The sequence below is a fragment of the Acinonyx jubatus genome, chromosome B2 (assembly GCF_027475565.1).
Source record: "Acinonyx jubatus isolate Ajub_Pintada_27869175 chromosome B2, VMU_Ajub_asm_v1.0, whole genome shotgun sequence".
Lineage (NCBI taxonomy): Eukaryota > Metazoa > Chordata > Mammalia > Carnivora > Felidae > Acinonyx > Acinonyx jubatus.
The window spans coordinates 47508284-47528869 of NC_069385.1; positions in this window are offsets into that span (position 1 = coordinate 47508284).

A 20586-nucleotide genomic window follows, 5' to 3' on the forward strand; every position below is an offset into this window, starting at 1 on the left:
TTTCACATTGCAAACTGGTCACATTTGTTTTTACTATTTATAGATTAATTTGGGGGTAAATGACATTTGTATAATATTCACCCTAACACTGACTTATTTTTTCATTTATTAAGGTCTTCCATGTACCTCAAAACAGTTTTTTTATTTAAAGATAAATTTCTATACATTTTTTTGTAAGTCAGTTTTCAAAAGCTGTCTTTTCTTTCAGTGTAGTTTCTTATTAATTATATTTAAATGTGGAAATGTTGTTTATATTCTGTCACTATTACAATCAACCATGTTACCAAATTATCTTATTATTTTAATAGCATGTCTATTGTTTCTTAGAATTTCCAGGTACCTGTTATACCTGGAAATTTGGCAAATCATAATTTTTTTCTATTTTTGCAGAACTTTCCTGACAATATTAAGTCATATTGTCATTCTTGTGTTTTCCCTGATTTAAATGGAAATGCTACTTGCTTTTTATTAATTATAATGCTATTTTATTAATATACTTTTAATCAAGAATAAATGTTGAATAATCTACATATACCTGGAAAATCAATCATTTCATATAGTTTTCCCATCTGTTTAATATAGACAAAGAAATGATTCTCATATTGCTCTTATGTTTTCTTGGAATCTGTGAACATTTGTGTTATGCACTGAATGTTTGTGTCCCACCCCTCCCAGCAGAGTCATATGTTGAAATCTTACCTCTCGATGTATTGGTATGAGGAAGTGGTACCTTTGGGAAGTGATTAGGATTAGATGAGGTCATGATTAGTGCCTTTGTAAGGCTCATCAGGGAACTTGCTTCTTCTTTGCTCTCAGGCAGGTAAGAATACAAGAAGTCAGCTATCTGCACCTGGAAGAAGGTTGTCTCTCACCAGATTCCTACTGTGCTTCCAGCCCCTAGAACTGTAAGAAATACATTTCTATTATTTATAATCCTCCCTGTTTAGGGCATTTTGTCACAGTAGCCCAAGCTAAGAAAATTTGCCAACACATCATTCTAATTTGTGTGTTTCTGCATTTCCTACTTTAAAGAAATTATAGTAGCTAGCAGTTTTAACTTTTATTAGGTTTATTTTTTTCAGAGTCTGCTCTTGGATTGGTAGTTAAGGTTTTTTTTTTTTTTTCTGTTTTCCAGATCATTAATTTCTACTTTTATCTTTGTGAATTCTAGTTTTCCAGTTCTTGGGTATATTAATTTTCTGTTCCTTTTCAAGTTTTTTTTTAATTTGGTGCTTAATTAACTTTTCTGCATTCTTTATCATCTGAGCATTTAAGTGTTGGTTTCTTCTGCTGATATACAGTGCTTTCTTAAAAATACTTTTTCTAATTGTTTTACAGTTTCTACCTTGTTTCTTTTTAGCAGAAGAATTGGTTCAAGGAGAGATATTAAATTTTTAGAGAGTTTGAAACTGCACTTTGTTCAGAGTATGGTATATATCCTAAATCTTAGAACGCTATTGAAATTTGTTTTGTTTTTTATAATACTGTCAGTTACACTTTTACATATTCCTTAAATATCAATTGTACTTAAGAAATGTTCCAAGATGCAATATTTATTTATTTTTTCTGTCATCAGAATATGCACTTTGATTCAGATCAAGACTTTTAAAAATTTTATTTGTTTTGGGGGGGTGTGCACTCATGTCTGCACATGAGTGGGGGAGGGGTAGAAGAAAGGGTGAGAGGGAATCCCAAACAGGCTCCAGAGAGGGAGAGAGAGAATCCAGTCAGGCTCCCTGTTGTGAGCACTGAGCTCCAAGTGGGGCTCAGACTCACAAACTATTAGATCCTGACCTGAGCCAAAATCAAGAGTCAGACACTTGACCGACTGAGCCACCCTGGTGCCCCAACATCAAGTCTTCTCAGCTTTGGTACTATTGACATTTGGGGCCAGATAATGTTTTACTGGGGGAGGTAAGAACTGTCCTGTGCGTTATAAATGTTTAGAAGCATCTCTGGTCTCTACCCGCTAGATGCCAATACCTGATATTTGAATGTGATTAATATTAAATTGGACAGTCTGTTTTGTTTTGTTCTATAAACTTGATATATATTTTCCAATTTGCTTATTTGATACTTTTAGATCACACAGATCAATCTTTTGTGTGTAGCATACAGTTGTCTCTTTTACACGTCATATTTGACATTAAAAAGTACATTAGTTGAAGCCATTTGAAGTTATTCTGAGGGATCTTTCTGGTATGATGGAGATGTTCTATATCTTGATAGAAGTGTAGGTTGTATGGGCATATGCTGTTTACAAAATTCTTGGAACTATATGTTAAATGTATGTGCATTTTTTAATGTAGATTATTGCATTAGAAAAATTCACTATAAGTGATATGGTTTTTGATTAGTCAAAAGTCCCCCAATGTTTGACCCAATGTCAAAAAGTCCCCCAATGTTTAGGAGACACATGGTCACGTTTGGCTGCTGAACCCAAATGACATTTCCCCAATTTTCTGCCATTCTCTTCCTTTTGCTGTCTATGAAGCAGTGACTGTTTTAGCTTAGAGGAAAACATGATTCAGGCTTATATTTGAAATTTTACATACATGTCTGCTTTTCTATAACACAGTCTTCTCAATGTAGTCATTTTCTTTAATACCTGTTTGCATAGACCTGTGTTAATAAGCCTCTTCTCATGAGTAAAAAATCATCCTTTTTATTTAATAAAATTACTGAACCAGAATATTCCTGATAGAAAAGTTATTACAGTCATAGACACATCTGAAAGAAAAGTGGAAGAAAATGTGTTTGGAACAAGAGAACAACGATTTCTTTTAATGAAAACATCAATAGCACATTATTAAGGTGGCAGACTTTTAATGAAGAAGAAAAAAGAGTTAGTACAATTAGCTATAATCATGAGATAATGTTGAAAGCATTTAATGAATTTTTTAAAAAGGTATTACATTAGAGATATCTGTAATCTATTTTTCTTTCTCTCAGTTAAAAAAATATAATTTCCATACTCTAATTCTACTGGGTTGTAAAACTATTTAAAAGCCAAACCTAATAAATGAAACCTTTAAAAAATTTAAAAGAACAGCCCAACCCACCAGAATGTTATATTGTTAAGAATGTAATGTGCAGCCTGTAAAGTCTATTCTGATTAAAACTTAGAGATTTTATATCATTAATCACACAGCTTCTAATGGCATTTATTTCAGGTGTATGCTTAGATTTAAGCATTCTAGAAAGATACAATTTGTTTTCCTCCACAATATATTAATGTTTTTAGGATGTCAAGAAATAATCTTAATGAAGGCAAAACATTGTATAACAGAATAGAAAAGGCTATATTTGAAGATTTTTGATATTTTGGTATGTAAGTCATTGAATGGTCTATAATAATTTAGGATATTTCTGTCTATGGTTACTTATGATTTTTGTCTCTTATAAACTTTACTCAGAGACTCTGCTTGTCTTTTGTAATCTTTATTGGAAACAGTTGTTTTCCAAATTGTTAACAAGAGATAACATCAGCAATACAGAGGGAAAGAATGTGGATCAATATACTTGATATTTCTGTTGCAGAACTCATAGATTTCTTGAAGCTAAGGATTGCAATTGAAGATTGCAAACACCTAGCATTGTTTGGAGATCAACTCTTTACAAAGTTATCCTTATGTTTTTAGTAGCTGTATAAATACTAAGAGGCTCACACAAAACTGGAATCTGTTTTATGAATCAGTTTTGATGATGTTTGCACTTATATAAGAAAAAAACGTTCTCTGTAAAATATATAGAATATTAGAATTCAAGTCACTGTCTTCTCTTCATGTTTAAAAAAATGTTATTAACCTTTAAAAAAACTCATTTGTACTGTTTCAGTTACTATAGATTATTGAAGTGTGCTAAGCTATAAATAAATGGTGTTTTCTGCTGAAAAGTGCTATAGGGAGGGTAAATAATCACAAAGATTAAACTGCACACGAAGAATTCATATAGTTTATATTGCCCAAGGTGGAGGATCCAGAACTGTCTTCTATTATAATGCATTGTTGCATTAACCTAAATGGTGAAGGTCCACAAATAGATATCCTGGATAACCCAGTGCTCATAACTGGGTTTTGGTTGGGCAGAATGTACTAGTAATAAAATCAGATATATTGCTGATGTCTAAGACATGGTTAGGGAGCATAAAATATTCTGGCTCAATAATTTTATGAAATAAAAAGGTTAGGTTTCTAGTCACCAGAAGAGGTTAGTAACAGTCCTATGCCAACAAATCTTAAAAACCAAAAACCAAAAAACAAACAAACAAACAAACAAAAACCCCAACTACTTTGAAGTTTGGTTGGAGTTAAAATTGAGATAGGAAAGTTTCTGAGTATATGATTACTCTGTTTAGCCTTAAAAATAATCCTCCCTTTTCAAGAATCAACTTAGGCAGGGAAAGTTCTGGAAATATCTAAGCCGAATGTAAATGGTAGTGGTGAGGAGATAGAGAGTTAAAAAAAATAAAGACAAAAGAGACACTTTTACTTTATACCTTCTATCTTTTCCAGTACGCATTTACAGTAAGTGGTTTTCTTTTATTTCCAACTAAAAGCTGGTTTTTAGTTATTTTGATTGGACCTTTTCAAGATATCTATGTCTTTGACTGCAGTATGTTTTTTGCCCATTTGTTTCTTGATGTAAACAACTTTGCATTCTCAGTTTGTGGCACAAAGTTGTATTCCATAAACGATAAATGTTGATTTATTTCATGCACTTGGGTTTCCATGCAGAAAACAAACAAAACCCCACACACATCTCTTTTCGTACAAGAGCAGAGACATTGGTAACATGGGGTGTGACTGCGTTGGATGTCAACATTCCTTTAGCTGCCCCAAATAGTCTGTTCAAATTCATCTTTAGTACTTCCTTTCCCACCTCAAGCTTTTCCTTCCAACCCCTGCCCCTGCTTCATCCACATAAACTCATGGGCAAATTGTCATTTGGTTCGTAAGTACTTTGTATCATTCCAAACTCCCTCTCTTCCCATTCCTATTCTGCTTTTCCACAGCTGCTCCTATAACTCCACACCTCACCATTTTTCAGCACCACCCTCCACCTCTCACCTGGAACCCTGTAATAGCCTCCTAGCTGGTCTTTCTGCCCTCAGAGCCTCTTATATTCCAATCCATCATCTACAGAGCAAGCGGCATCATAATTTAAAAAAATAGATTTAGTAGTATAACTGCCACGCTTAAAACAAAATAAAAGCAAAATATTTATGATCCCTTGTGGCTTACAAGACAAAACCTAATCTGTGATAAAATGGAGATTTAAAAAATCTGGTTAATATTTATGTTTAAAGTTCTTAATTTCCATGGATTACTCATAGGTGCCAAAATATGTTAGCTGGTTTCCATTTTTAGGATAAAACAATAGGCATCTATTTTTTTAAAAAAAATACTAACCTACTTAGAATTCATCTTGAGTGTGCAGTTGTACTGGATAAACAAACACTATTTCTCTCCATCATAGTGATTTTTGCTATGTTCATATAATCTAAAATATGAGCTGAAGGATTAATGACATGTCAGGTCTCCTTTAAATCTATTCTGAACGGCAACACAAACTGCAAAAAGGATCCACACTATTTAAGTGGAAATACATCAATCACAAAAATGAGCAGGCTGCAAGTCCAGGTCAATACCTTCCAGCCCATTAAACAGAGGGAAGGAAAGCAAGTTTGCTTACGTTCAATATGCCAGGGAGCAGGGATGAAAAGCAATAATGCATGTCTCTGACTACAGCTTGCCAATATTAACTTGAAAAATTATCAATCATTAATCCATCACAGTCCTAATTATTACTGAATTTCTGCATTAACAAGAAAGGAAATTTAATAAAATAGGTTAAAGAGCTTTGGTTTAAAAAACCGTCTTATTAGATTATATCTGAAGATCTATCCTGATACTAATGAACCTGGACATTCAAAAGGAATCCTGTGGCAGGTTATGGATGAAGTTATGTCATAGGAGGAATTAAACATTCTAAGATCTACTTATTCTTAAAAACAGAAGTCTTGTTATTCTAATATTTGTTCATGTTTAAGATGATACAGGAAGTTCCAGAGCATTTTTATCCTATTAAATATGAACAGGGGAGGAATGCATGCTCATTCTGCCTTCCTTAATCAAGTAAGACCCAACAACAATTAGGGGAACAGAAGTCTCATAATAGAGTAAGATAGCGTTTGGCATTAACACGATCAGCAGTTTAGTTGAAGCATCAGGATGATATAATGAACTCTGAGAGTGAAGCTTCAGTAGTTTAAACAGGAAGCCAGACTGTTCAGTTGCAAATGCCTATAATATTAAACCTGGTCCATCTGTCATTTTTTTCCTTTCCTCTTCTTGGGTAGATGCAGGGATGATGCTATGCTTTACTCCTTGAAACATGCCTGTGGAATGTGTGCAGAGTCAAAGATTCGTAATGCCTCATCATTTAATTTCATGATATGCTTCATAAATCTTTAACAATCTTTATCTTATTTTAGGCTTAAATAACTATGAAATCCTTGCAGTGCATTTTTACTTTTAACACGTTCGATTAATATCTAAAGGATAGAACCAGCAAAGGAAGATTTATTTTTTTAATTACTTATCTTTAGCATTGGTGACTCTTCTAAATTTCCTTTTACAAAATCTGAATGTTTGCAACATACACAATTTCATTGCTGTTGTTTTCATAATGATAGCATTTTGATAAAAGGAAGGAAGACTCCATTTGGTTTTCCTGATGAGAGAATGAAAGCAGCAGGAAAAAAAATGATGTTCTTCAAGTCAATAACAGTCAACATCAGTAAAGCAAGTAATGCTTGGGAGCAATATTTAAAGTTGAAAGCCGAGTAAAGTAATGGCCATTAGCTTCTAGTGCCTAGTTGTGTCTTCTCAGTCAATAGCACGTACGGTAGAATATTATATTTGATAATTCAACTAAAGTATAGTCATCCATTAACCTCTGGAGAATCAGGGCAGGCCCAAGACGTGCCTCACACAGTGTCTCCATTACTTTCAGTGGGCAGACATGGGAACACATTGAATATGAGTATGTCCTGAATTACTTTCTGCTGATTTTTGCAGAAAGACCTATTTTGAATATTCAGAGACTCTTAAGAATCAGAGTTAATTAAACATGAATTAGATTAAGTAAAAAAGAGATGATGAAAAACTGCATTTGGCTGCTTATAAAAAACATGCCTATGATATTTGGTCCCTAAAAACTTTGCAATAATTCTGTTTTACTTCCTTTTTCTGGTCAAAACAATGCAAAGAGGCTGAAATTTGGGGAAAAACATGTTTTTTTAAGGTACTTTATTCCTTTATTCTATTTATTTAAACTTTATTGAAAAATCAGGGTGATCACACTCTAACCCTTAAATTGAATTATGTAATAATTGGTTACCTTTTTCTTTTTCGTGTTTAACTTCAGTGTACTGTGTTAAAGCAATAGGTTTTTTTTATTTACGTGAGGAATGTGAACTTAACCATGTGTTTTACTTGCCCTAAGGTTGCTTTTCTTTTCATGATCTCTTTTAATTGTTTTGGCATTGAGTAAAATGGCACACTCTGTGTTAAGTCAAATCCCCCGGAGTATGTCGTGTCCCATTATAAAAATGCGCTAGAAAGAGGAATTTTAAAGATGAGTGAAGAAATTCTCAAGAGAAAAGTGTGAGAAAAGAATCGTTACCAAGAAAAATACACTTCCTAACCATGAAGAGATTCATTTACACTTTGATTACTAAAATATTTTGCCAGATCATTTAGATTCTGGGTTTGAAACAACAATGCTCATTGCTGAATATATCAGTGTACTTTTCTGTGTACTTGGTTTAATGTCCGTACGATTCTTTTCACAAACAGTGTCATCGGTTCTGCAATTGAATTTAATTTTTGCTTTTTAAATTTGTGCACCAGGTAGTTTCAAAAGTCAAGTAATTCTACCAGCTCGGGAGAATGAGAGCAAGTCCCCCCTGCCTGCAGTCTGTGTATACCATTGGCTCTCACTTTTAGTTATTTTAGTTTTTCATTCTTTTTCTCCGGAAGTTGTCTTCATATTTCCAAGTAACAAGCTCGTAATCATTTCAGAGGTAATGGATTTTTACTATGGAAAAATGTAGCTCTATGAAGATTTGCCACTTGCAGACTTTCGTTTACTTGTCAAAGCTTCCATACAACCTTCCCACCTTCAGCAAATTTGGGTTTTGTTTTCTCTGGTTCTTCCTCTACAGTGGTGACCCGTCACCCCTCTGTCATGCCGAGGAAGGGACCCTGATCAGCTAATTGCTGAGCACACAGACCTGCAGCCAGTCCTATTTGTAGCCCCCTCTGTACCCCCACTTTGGTGGAGTAACGCCTCAGCTTGTCTGGGCTTTTCTGGTGGCGATCAGCTTGACTCCTTGGCCTCCTCCTTCAGCCCCTCCAGACCCGTCACCACTTTCTCCAGTCTGCTTAATCAGGCATCCCTTGTACAAGTGCTATCCAGGTGCCAGAATTCTGTCATCATCAGAATGATGATGAAATGATGATGAATGATGAAAGAGAACCCTGTGCTCTTGGTTCTTGTGGAATGACATGGTCTTTTATTTATCCTTTTCTTCATGCGGGTGAGGATTTTGAAGAGAGCACAGGTACACACGTTTCCATCTGCCATGTTTGTGTCACTGATTTTTTTTCTCTGTTAAGAACTCATAATTCAAATGTGCTCATATTACAAAAGATAGTTTTATATAAAATAGCTCAAATCCTTATGATTGCTTCTGCCTATAATTACTTTTAATCAAGTATCTTTATTTCGACAATTTATATATCTCTATTACTACTACTTCACTCTCTTCTCATTCATATAATAGCTATTTTTACATGTGTTTGGTAATAACAATTCCACCCACAGCATCAAGAAATGCTCATTTCGTGTTTCCAAATGTCTGCACAAATGTCAACTCATTAGTCCTTCCCGCCCTGTGGAACAGTGGATGGGAGGCAATCTTCTCTCTACATTTACTGTCAGGATGCTTGAGCCACTGGGGGACTGTGAAATTCCCAAGGTCACCCCCAAAATCAGTTATGGTAATAGAATCAAGCATTTCTGACCTCTTTTGTTTTCATATAATCATGAGACATCACTCAGTTCTTTACAGTGAAATTCACCTAAGTACAATGAAATACCTTCCAATGCAATCAATCTTCACTATTTCCCAGAAGGATTTGAAGGAAATGAAGAAAACTTATGCATTACAGGCATATCTTATAGATAACACAAAAATTTCCTTTGGATAGGGACCTACCCATCTGGCATATTTTTCTCTCATCGATATTTGTCAAAGATTCAAAATAATGTAATACTCTCTTGGGCAAACCAGGCACTTGGTTACCGAAGAAGTGAAAAGCTATATGCGTGCTGTCTTTCCACTCAACCGTATAATGCAGCCTTTACCATCTCCATTAAAAGACTGACTTTGTACCCTACCATGCATTTTATAATATTTCTATCTAAATGCAGATTTCTACATTCCATGTGTACCATGTAGTCAGGTTTTCCATAAAAATACCAGCAGGAGAGTACATTGAAATTCATTTTGCATATTAAAGAAATCTCTCTCTGAGATTCCTTCTTTTATTTGTTTTATCAACTCAAGCAATAAGCAAGAAAATTAGAGTTTCAGCAATGATGGAAAAGCTATTTATGATTTTATCAGCCTTGCTGCTTTTTTTCCCCCTGCTTAGACAAGTTGCAGACTCTTAAGAGGAAGCCAGTTAAAATGTTTCACTGGAAAATGAAATAAGTCTATCTGTATCATTTCACCCAAGTACCATGGTACTCTATTACCTGGCGACAGCTTCACTGTGAGTAACATGCCCCTGAATGCTTTTCTTCCCAATATGTACAGCACACATAAAATATGTCCCACAGGGATATGTTCCACTTGAAAGCATTATTACAAATGCCATAATATTTTCTAACATATATCTTACTGGCATGGTTGGGTCAGGAATGCAGTCAGAGCCTAACAGATAGAAAATAATGTTTCCACATTTCTTGCAAAAATTTTTTAACAGAGAAAACAACTTTGGGAAAGACTGTCACTGGAATAACAGCAAATTTTCAGCTAGCTTATATGCAGTTTACTGAAGCTTTCCGTATGCCCACAAGCAACTTAGTACGTGATGAATAAATGTAATATATGGAGAAATAAAGTACACATGAAATTAAAGAAAACAATATTTCTAAACCTGTAAATACAAAAATTAAAGTTATAAACACTACATTTTCCCATATTTATTTTCTACTTTTATTTTCTAAAATCCATCTTATCTTTAAAAATATTATGTGAAAGGAAACCAAAATAGTCCATATACACATAACACCAATTCATACACACAAATTGGGGGTACTCTCATACACAGATGAGAGTTTACATCTGAGGAAAGGCTTCTTAATAAACCAATAGCAGTTACTTAGAATGTTTAAACAATTTGAACAAACTTGGCCTCCTTCAGGTTAGTGAACACTAAATTTAAATTTGCTGCAATGACCTAAACCTATTTATTATTTGATACGTACTGTTACTTGCCCTTGTTTAGATAACTTATACCTCTAGCATAAAAACAAATAGATTTTTAGTCTATTTTTGTATTTTCCACACATATTTTACGACTTTTAAGACCAAACTATTTGTAAGTTTATTTAATTCCTACATGTATACCTTCTTTTCCATTTAAAAATAACAATGTTTAGGGCGCCTGGGAGCTCAGTCAGTTGAACATCCCGCTCAGGTGGGATGATTTGATTTGGGCTCAGGTCATAATCCCAGGGTCGCAGAATTGAGCCCTGTGTCGGGCTCCACACTGAGCATGAAGCCTGCTTGGGATTCTCTCTCTTTCTCCCTCTTCCCCTCTCCCCTGATCACACTTTTTTTCTAAAAAATAAAAAAACCCACAATTTTTAGGTTTTTCATTATTCACAGTAAGAATCTGTAACAGTGAGAACCCGTTTAGAACAACAGGACTGCAGTTTCTTCTAGGTTTCAACGGGCCAAATTCATATCATGCTAAAGCATGTAGATATCCATTGTATGTTCACACATTTAGAAAATAATGCTTTTAATACATTTTGAATAGAGCACATAGCACACACTTCACTTTTATTGGTTAATTTGTTAGAAATTGAAATACAACAGAATACTTTAGATATGTCTGATTTTTTAATAGCATTATGGTGGTGGTTCAAATTCAGTCAAGAGGGACATAATTGGAGGAGTGGAGGCTTAATCTGGACTGCTATGTGGCTATATTATGGTCCGGGTACAGAGGCATACTGAGTTGTCAACTCAGTATGAGGCAATATTTGACGCTGCAGATATTCTCTTCTTAGAGGTAGGATACGTGTTCCAATGACTGTGCATATCAGCTGTTGTTAGATATCATTTGTGTTTTTCGGCACATCACCAAACCACTTACTTAACTTTGCTCATATCTGTATCTCGGCCTCAGCAGAAACTCAATAACTAAAGCACATTTTGTCTGCCTCTTGTATCATTGCATCCTAATACTTTATTCTGTTCAGCTGGGAAAAACAAAGCCAAAAATGCTCTGTGTGGCCTTCTGTGGGAAAACAAGAACAGACACTCTTATGAAGGGAAGAATCATGTATGCCATAGACTTTTGAAAGGATTTAGCATGGAAATCAGTGGAAAGGGAATGATTTTCACAGTTTTTAGAGGAAGAAGTTGGGAATACTAACTTGAAAAAGAGCTTGCTGCAAGGCCAAAAAGACAACTATTTTTGGCAGCTTTAAAATGAAATGAAACACCTCACTTCCAGGAGAAGGTTGCACATTGTCCCTGGTGAGACAAAGAATTAAATACTTGTCACAGGTGATCTATGGCTGACATTCTGAACGATATGGCAGAGTAAGGTTGCAGACCCCTTTGGTAGCTGTTTTCTCCCAGCTGAGCAATGAAAAGCCAAGGACAAAGCTTCAGTTAGAGGGTTCTTTTCCCCTTCAAACTATCCTTTTGATTTATCCACAGGAATATATTTGAAAGGAAAAACAAGTTTAACCAAGTTACTCAAAATGGTACACTGCTGTCCATAGTTTATAGTCACAATATTCTTTTGCTTAAAATTCTGAGACTTGTGTTACTATTATCCCAAGTGTTAAGTTTAGTGTAACCACTGTTAGTCTGACTACTAGTCTTCTACTGTTTAGCCCCTGAGAGCAAACATTCATCAGCAGAGTGTAATATAAAGTTAATAGAATTTTACTGAATACCCCTCCTTGATCTCCTTGCTGCTTTAGATGGATAAAAATCTGATTTGGGGCAGGCCTTGAAACCTGCATTGAATAGCAACTATCTGAATTTATATGAATGAGGAAAGGATAGTCAGTTCAAGTGTTGCCTTCCCATTTTTACCCTTTCATTTAGTATTTTTTGATCTTTCATTGATGAATGAAGGTGTTTAGAGACTCAAATTCATGAACTAGGATTTGCTCTACTGCAGAGTTAGAAATGTCTGAGTGCTAAACTGCATAATTATTTCACTATTCTCTCAGTATATAGAACTACTTATGCCAACAGAAGATTCTTAGGTCATATTTCTACAAAGGCACTTCTTCAAGGTTTTCATAGATCAATGCATGGTTTTAACTTCCTACAGTTAGTGAATCTAGAGGAAAAAAAGAGTTCACATATGTCTTAGGCCATTCCTCTAAAACATCCATAGAGTGAACCAGGCTAAAGCATTTAATTTTTCCTCACAGAATTGATCAAGTTGAGATTTGAATCTAGAAATACTGGATGGAAACTTCAGATAACTATGGACATAGCCAGCTGTAACTTGGGCTCTCAGTTTGTGTATGGCAAGAAATTGTATGGCAAATGGCATTAAAATAGTCTAAGGATATATACCTATATGCATGGATGAGTGTGTCTATATGTGAATGGTCTATACATATGCATTATATGCAAATAAACACACACTTATAGTGTTGCAAATGAATTTTAATACCCTCAGCATTTCACTATGAATGCTGTTTTCAAATCTTTAAAGTAAATCCTTTGAACCCTCTATGATTTCTACAACCCTATCCAATTCATGATCCAGAGGAAGCAATGATAAGTGAAATGGAAATGTATTAGATCATAGTTCATACACATAAGCATATGGATTTTATTTTTAGTTCAGTTAAGAATTTAAAATTAATACCTTTATCTTATGAGAGAAAATGTGATTGTGTATGTGCCAAGAATTCACACAGGAACCAAGTATCTATTGAGATTATTTTCCAATAATATTCTCAGTAACTTTTTTTATTCCAAATAGGCATGTTAACCAATTCACTGCCTCTGGCTCTCCAGCTTTAGTTCACCTTGAGTCACTTGAAGTTGGTGTTTGCTTCCAAGTCATTGAGCAAATGTCCTTTCTCAGTGAGATCTATTCCAAACACCCTATCTAAAATTTTAATCCCGTTGTCTTCCTATCACTTTTGATCCCTTTTATCTTACTCTAATGCTTTTTCTGTAGCACTATCATATTTTAGAATAGCATATGATTTATATCTATGTGTTTACGGTTTGTGTCTCTTTCCCACATTAAAATGAAAAGTGGACGAGGCTGGTTTTGTTCAGTGAGTTTTATCATCTAGTTGAAACTGGCACAAAGTCGGTGCTCAAGAAATGTTTGATGAATCAATTTCTTCTTGTATCTCTGAATACAAGATCTCAGAAATGCTTTTCGCTAATCTATCCTTCTAGACAAGTGAGGCTATGGTGTAGTAACAAGAAACTCCCACATTTCAGTGACTAAAACAACAAAGATCTATTTTTCACTCATGCTACCTGTTGGATCAAGGGGGGGCTTTGATTTATGTTTTCATCTGTCAGGTACCCAGGCTGAGGGAGACTCCATCTCAGTGTTTCCAACGTTGTCAAGGCATGAAAAGCCAACATGAAAAATGATGTGCTAACTCTAAAGGTTCCACTTGGATTTGACATCTGGCTTTTCTATTCATATGTCATTGGCCCAGGCAAAATGCATGATCACATTAATTTCACACAGCCAAGGAAGTCCCATCCTCCCACATGCCCAGATTGAAACTGGAAAATGAAATGGAAGAATGTAAGTTTAGTCCTGCTAAAATGGAATTATCTTCATGAAAAAATTTCACAATTTTATTAATGACATGAATAGCCCTGCCACGTCATTGGACAGAAATCCTTACTACAAGTGTCCTAGAAGAAAGATTGGATGGCAAGCACACAATAGAAGGGAAACAGATACAACTACAAGAGTTGACCTTGCGTGGTTCTTCTTCTGTGGCTCAGAGTGCTAAGGCTTTTTCCTTCCGTAAAGGACTGTTCTCTAAGGTAAGCCCATAGCAATAAGCTGGTCTCAGTGTTATTTCGTCCGTCTTTTCCCTCTACTTCTGTCCTTCTTCCCTTCTTTTTTTTAACCTCTTCCATTTTTTCATATGTTACTCATTTTTTCTCTTTTTTTGGAAGGTAGGAAAAGCATAATTTTTAAAATGTTCTGTCTGTTTAAAAAATACAAGAGAACAACATCAGAGTTCAGAAAAGAAAAAAAGATTACCTGAAATCTTAGCTTAGTTTTAACCACTATGTATGTAGTTCTATCATTTCTCTCTGTCTCTCTGTGTCTCTCTGTCTCTGTCTCTGTTTCCTTCTCACTCTCTCTCTCTCACACACACACATACACACAGCAGAGCTACACACACATTCCTTCACACACATGGAAACACAACATACACATTTATTTATTCATATGTCCTCACACTATATAAACTGATTTTTGAGGATTTTTTCCTCATAAATGGATGGTGGATATCTTTCTTTACCAATACATTTAGATATACAGCAATGTTTAAATGTTTGCATAATGATAATCTGAAAGAATTCATATTTAACCCACAGTCTTCTTTTTTGTTGTGGTATAATATATGTGAGCAGAGTTGACATTCTGACTATTTCAAAATGTACTGTTCAGTGGCATTAATTACATTCATAATGTTGTACAGTCATCATCACTATTTCTAGAACTTTCATCACTCCAAACAGAATCCCTATATCCCTTAAACAATAACCTTATTCTTCCTTAACCCCAGCCTCTGATAATCTCTAATCATTCTGATGCTGTGAATTTGCCTAGTCTAGATAATGCATCTTAGTGAAATCATACCATATTTATTCTTTTGTATATGTCTTATTTCATTTAGCATACTATTTTCAAGGTTCATCTATGTTGTAGTATATATCAAAGCTTCATTTCTTTTTATGGCTGAATAACATTTCACTGTGTATATATACACCACATTTTGTTTATCCAGTCATCTGTTGATGGTCCTTGGGAATGTTTCCACCTTTTGGCTAGTGTGGATAATGCTGCTATGAACATTAGCATACAAGTATTTGTTTGAATCCTTGTTTTCAATTCTTTTGGAGAGATACCTAAGAGTGGGATTGTTGGATCACATCATAAGTCTATGTTTGACTTTTAGATAAATCAGCTGTTTTCACAATGGCTGTAGCATTTTATATTCCCACTAGCAATGCATAAGGACTCCAATTTATCCATAGCCTCTTCAACACTTGTTATTTTCCTTTTTTTCAATTATAGCTTTCTGAGAAGGTATGAAATAGTACTTTATTATGGTTTTTATTTGCATTTCTTTAACAATTAAAGATGTTGAACATCTTTTCATATACTTATTGGCCATTTGTATTTCTTTGGATAAATGTTTATTCAAGTTCTTTGCTCATTAAAAAAAATTTAATGTTTTTATTTCTTTTGAGAGAAAGAGAGAGAGAAAGGAGAGAGAGAAAGAGAGAGAGAGAGATAGCAGAGGAGGGCCAGAGAGAGGGAGAGAGAGAATCCCAAGCAAGCTCCACACTGTCAGCTCAGAGCCTGATGAGGGGCTTGAACTCAGGAACCAGTGAGAACATGACCTAAGCTGAAATTGAGTTGCATGCTTAACCAACTGAGCCAACCAGGAGTCCCAAGTTTTTTGCTTATTTTTGAATTGTGCTGTTTGTCCTTTTGTTATTGCATTCTAAGACATCCTTGTATATTCCAGATATTAAACCTTTATTGGATATATGATTTACAAATATTTTCTCCCAATCTGTGGATTGCCTGTTTAGTCTCTTGATAGTGTCCTTTGATGCACAAGTTTTTCCCCAGTACCTACTGAAGGATGTTTAGACAGTGCCCATTTTTTTCAGTATTATAACAATCTTTCAATAAGCATTGATGTCCTTGCGTCTAGGCATGCTTTTCTGAATTATGCCTTATAGAAGTAAAATTGATGGATAAGGTCTACACACTTTTAAAACTTTTAATAAATATTAACCCATTACCTCTATTCAGTAGATGACCTCCATATTGTCACATTATATTTCTTTGTCATCCTTTTTTATACTGAAATAACTTTAATGACTTTACATTCTTGGAGGGCAAATTGCAATGTGTGTGTAGTGGGGAATTTTGGAAAGAAATTTTTAAAATAAACTGAGATTTAAATGTAATAGGCTTGTTAGCAAAGGAAATCCAGGAAAATACTTGAATCATACGTTTTAAATGAATATTTGATATATTAAATTAATAATCATTTATAAAATTAATCATTTTGTAATTCATCTGTTAAAATATGAATTTTTACTTCTTCACTTACACAAATGAAGGTGTAGCTAAGTAATTCATAGGTATAAGAAAAATGTATTAGCATATGAAAAGTATTTATTAAATCTACTCATATGCTAATAAATAGTCCCATGTTACAGTTTTGTCTTACATATTCTAAATTTTTTGTGAAAATTACTAAAGCAAATAACACCTAAAGATATAATTATTATAAAAAATAAATGTCACTTAAAACCCAGTAATTGCCTGTAGAAAATATAAAAACAGAAGTAACTGAAAATATTCAGAGATAATCTGTCAATGCTTCTTGCATATAAAATATGTGATCTATTTAATTTATACAAACACAACAGTTTATATTTATAAATGCTGGAAATAAGTAGATGTAATAATTATACCACATGTTATGTTAATCTGAGATTAAGAAATACTGTAGTTATGGGAAACCTGGGTGGCTCAGTCAGTAAACATCTGACTCTTGGTCGTGGCTCAGGTCATGATCTCACCATTGGTGAGTTTGAGCCTCACATTGGGCTCAGTGCTGACAGCATGGAGCTTTCTCTCTCTACCCTTCTCCTGTTCACATTCTCTCTCTCTCAGAGTAAATAAACTTAAAATTTTTAAAAGTTACTTTAAGAAATATTGTAGTCAGTGTGACATGGAGAAAAGATCATAAAGCTTGGGAAAGTTACATAAATTTTTAGGTCTCCTTACCTTCACACACAAATAAAGATGATACCAGACTTCATTGGGTAATTGTAGGTATTAAGGAAGATAATATATGTGTTTACCATAGAACCCAGCAAATAATATATGATTACTATATGTTTGTTTACCTTCATATAAATATAAATACATATGATCCATAATACATGGAAATGAAAGCTCAAGGCGTACCCATATGCTGCTCTTCACAGAAAAGTGTGGATGAAATTGTACTCTAGAGTGATGGCTTTTACTCTTTAATTTTATGTGGTTATTCTGTTTTGTTAAAATGCTTAACGGTAGCCTGTGGTGTTATTTAAACAATGAAAGATTTGTCTCTGAAATTAGAAGCATCTTTATCCCTAATTCTAAGAACTGCATTAATATCAGTGGGGTACAGAATAGCTATGATACGTAAGGAGGCAATACTAGCAATTACTGTCTAGCAACTAACAAACAGGTTCTCTCAGAAAGAGAACTCCATATGTCCCTCCTGTTGAGATGCTTTAATTCAGCACTGCAGACTTCCTGTACTAATTAATGTGTTGGGGTGCTTGTGTAGATTATGGAATAAACATTATTTGTTTTTAGAAAGGATAATTGCATAAAAAAGAAATGCGATTCCATTTTGTTTTTAGAAAGGATAATTGCATAAAAAAGAAGTGTGATTCTATTTATAGCCAAAGATTTATGTGATAAGTAAACCTGCCCTCTTAAATGTTGCATACAACCATTGTTCCTTTTCTATAGGTTCCAGATTTCAGGGCATGTGAACACAGAAATGGCACGTGGTAGGCATTTAATAAATATATTTCAGAAGGACATAATTAGATAAACATGGTAAGAATAGTAAGAAGAGAGGTGATTGTGGCTTTCGTCATCCTATGAGCTTGCTGAGGTGGTCCATGAATCAGTTCTCTTTTCACAAGATAAATGCAAAGCGTGCCAAAGTTTATGAAGAAACCCTGATATGAATTAAAAATAAAAAAAGCAAGAGGCATTGCTGCATGAAGACGCAAGCACCTCATGCAATTTACATGCTTTCTTCTGACCTTGCTAATTATGGGCTTGTCCCACAGTTCTTTGTACTAACCCTGACCCCACTGATTTGCTGAGTCCGATCATCCTCCACTGCTAGCCTACCACTCTAAAAAGTCATGAGGAAATGTAAAAACAAATGGAAATCTTGATAACTTGACTTCCCTTATTTCATATTTGCAAATAGAATGTTTGGGAAATACATTGCAAACTACAAGGTTTTAAATAGGAAATTTAACCTTCATCTGTCATTACGACCCCAACGTTAACTCTATTGATTATTACACTTTCATTTTCTCTTCTGAGTCTATTTACTTCCTTTCAATTTCCTCTGAGAGCCATCCTTACTAGGGATAAGAAATAAGAATCTTGAGGGGGTAAAGAATGGCTATTTGCAGAGCTATCTCATTTGGCCCCATTTCTTACAGATCCTTAAGAAAGAGGAAAAAGCCTAAAAGTAGCATCTGTGATCCTAAGGGGAAGGAAGTGCCTGCTCAGAGATTCTTAATGCTCTCCAAGCTTATTTGTAAAAAGCACCATTTGGGCTTCCAACCAGCTCAGCTCTGGGCTTTGCTCTTGCTGTTTTCATGTTAAAAAGCTCCTTTGTCAAAACCCTTAGGCCCAGTGGTGATAACTGCTACAGAAAAATACTAGTGATGGAAAGATATATTTTCAATAACCCTTGACTTTTATTAGTTCAGCCACTGCTAGAATAAAGGGTAAGTGGGCCCTTGATATTTTAAATGTTCCATGTCCCCCTCCATATGCTTCCCAGGTCAGCATTCTTTACTGATGAAAATTCTGGTCTGGATCTTGGTTTGCTGTCATGGGGAGAAGTGTCTGCAATATCATCTACCTTTGAGCTTTGGTTGTTATCCCCAAAAGCTTGAGATCAATAATGGTAGCATGAGCTTTGTAGAGGTTTCCTTATTTTCATTATGTCTGAAAACCAGGCATCAGATTAATAAATCTCTAGGAGTGTTCTTGGAGGGTGGAGGTTTCCTGAAACAGGGGAGAAAAGCACAATCTTTTGTGCTAAAAATTTAAGCATAATCAAGAAGATTTTTTAAAATGCCACATAAACTCCTCAGAAGAACTTTGTAGTTTCAGATCAATGTTATGGATAAATTTTTTAAAATTCCACTTTCCATACAACCCTTACTAGCCCACAATTTTTGTAGTATCTCTTTCTATATTAACCAGTGTTAGCATGAAATGCATTACATGACAGGAAATTATTTAACATGACAATGTATGAAACTAATGTTACTATTTTTAGCATAATTTCCAACTTGCTCAAAGGTTTTAATCCATTCTAATTGTTCATGTATTCTAGGTTAGCTGATCCGTACTAATCCATACACTCCATAGAGAAAGTTTTAACTCACACATTTGGCAATAAATTAAAAGTTGACCTTCAAATGTGTAGATGAGCTAGATTTATTGCCCTCTGATTTTCCAAGTAGCTTTCTCAGGCTTTCAATCAAATGACCAGTTGATATAATGGAAAAAGCACTAATATGAAAGCTAGGGCAAGTGGGTTCTGTCAATGATACTGCATGTGGAACCAGTTAGTTTGTGCTTCTGAACTTCCAGAAGCCCATCTGTAAATGAAAGAGCTTGATTAGGTGGCCTTTGAAGATGCTGTAAAGTAGAAAATTCTGTTTTTATTGAGTGGTGCCATCCATTTTTTACAAAACTATTGAAGTCAATTTGAGATATTAGCTGAAAACCTTATAAAAAAGAAGCATATTTCATTTACATGGATTCCCAGATATATTCTGTCATTTAAGCATTGATATTGCATCATTAGTTAAATACAAGATATAAATTATAAAATAATTTTAAGTATTATCTGTTTCCCTTCTTAGGTTTGTAACACAGTGGAATAAATCTAAAAATAAATCAACATCGCTTTTATTTTGTATAGCATCTTGTATATTTTACAAAGGACTTTCTTATATTTTATATGGTATGATGTGCAAAATGAATCCCATGAACTATATAGAATGGAGATTATGGTTACCATGTTAGGTTTGAGATAAATGAATTTAAATTATTTCTTCAAGTTCATATTAAAAAAACTTTTATGAAGAGTAAAGTTTACATGAAATGAGTCTTCTCGGTATAAACAGGGCAATTTTCAAGAGAACAAATATAATTCACAAACAAAATAGAAAATTAC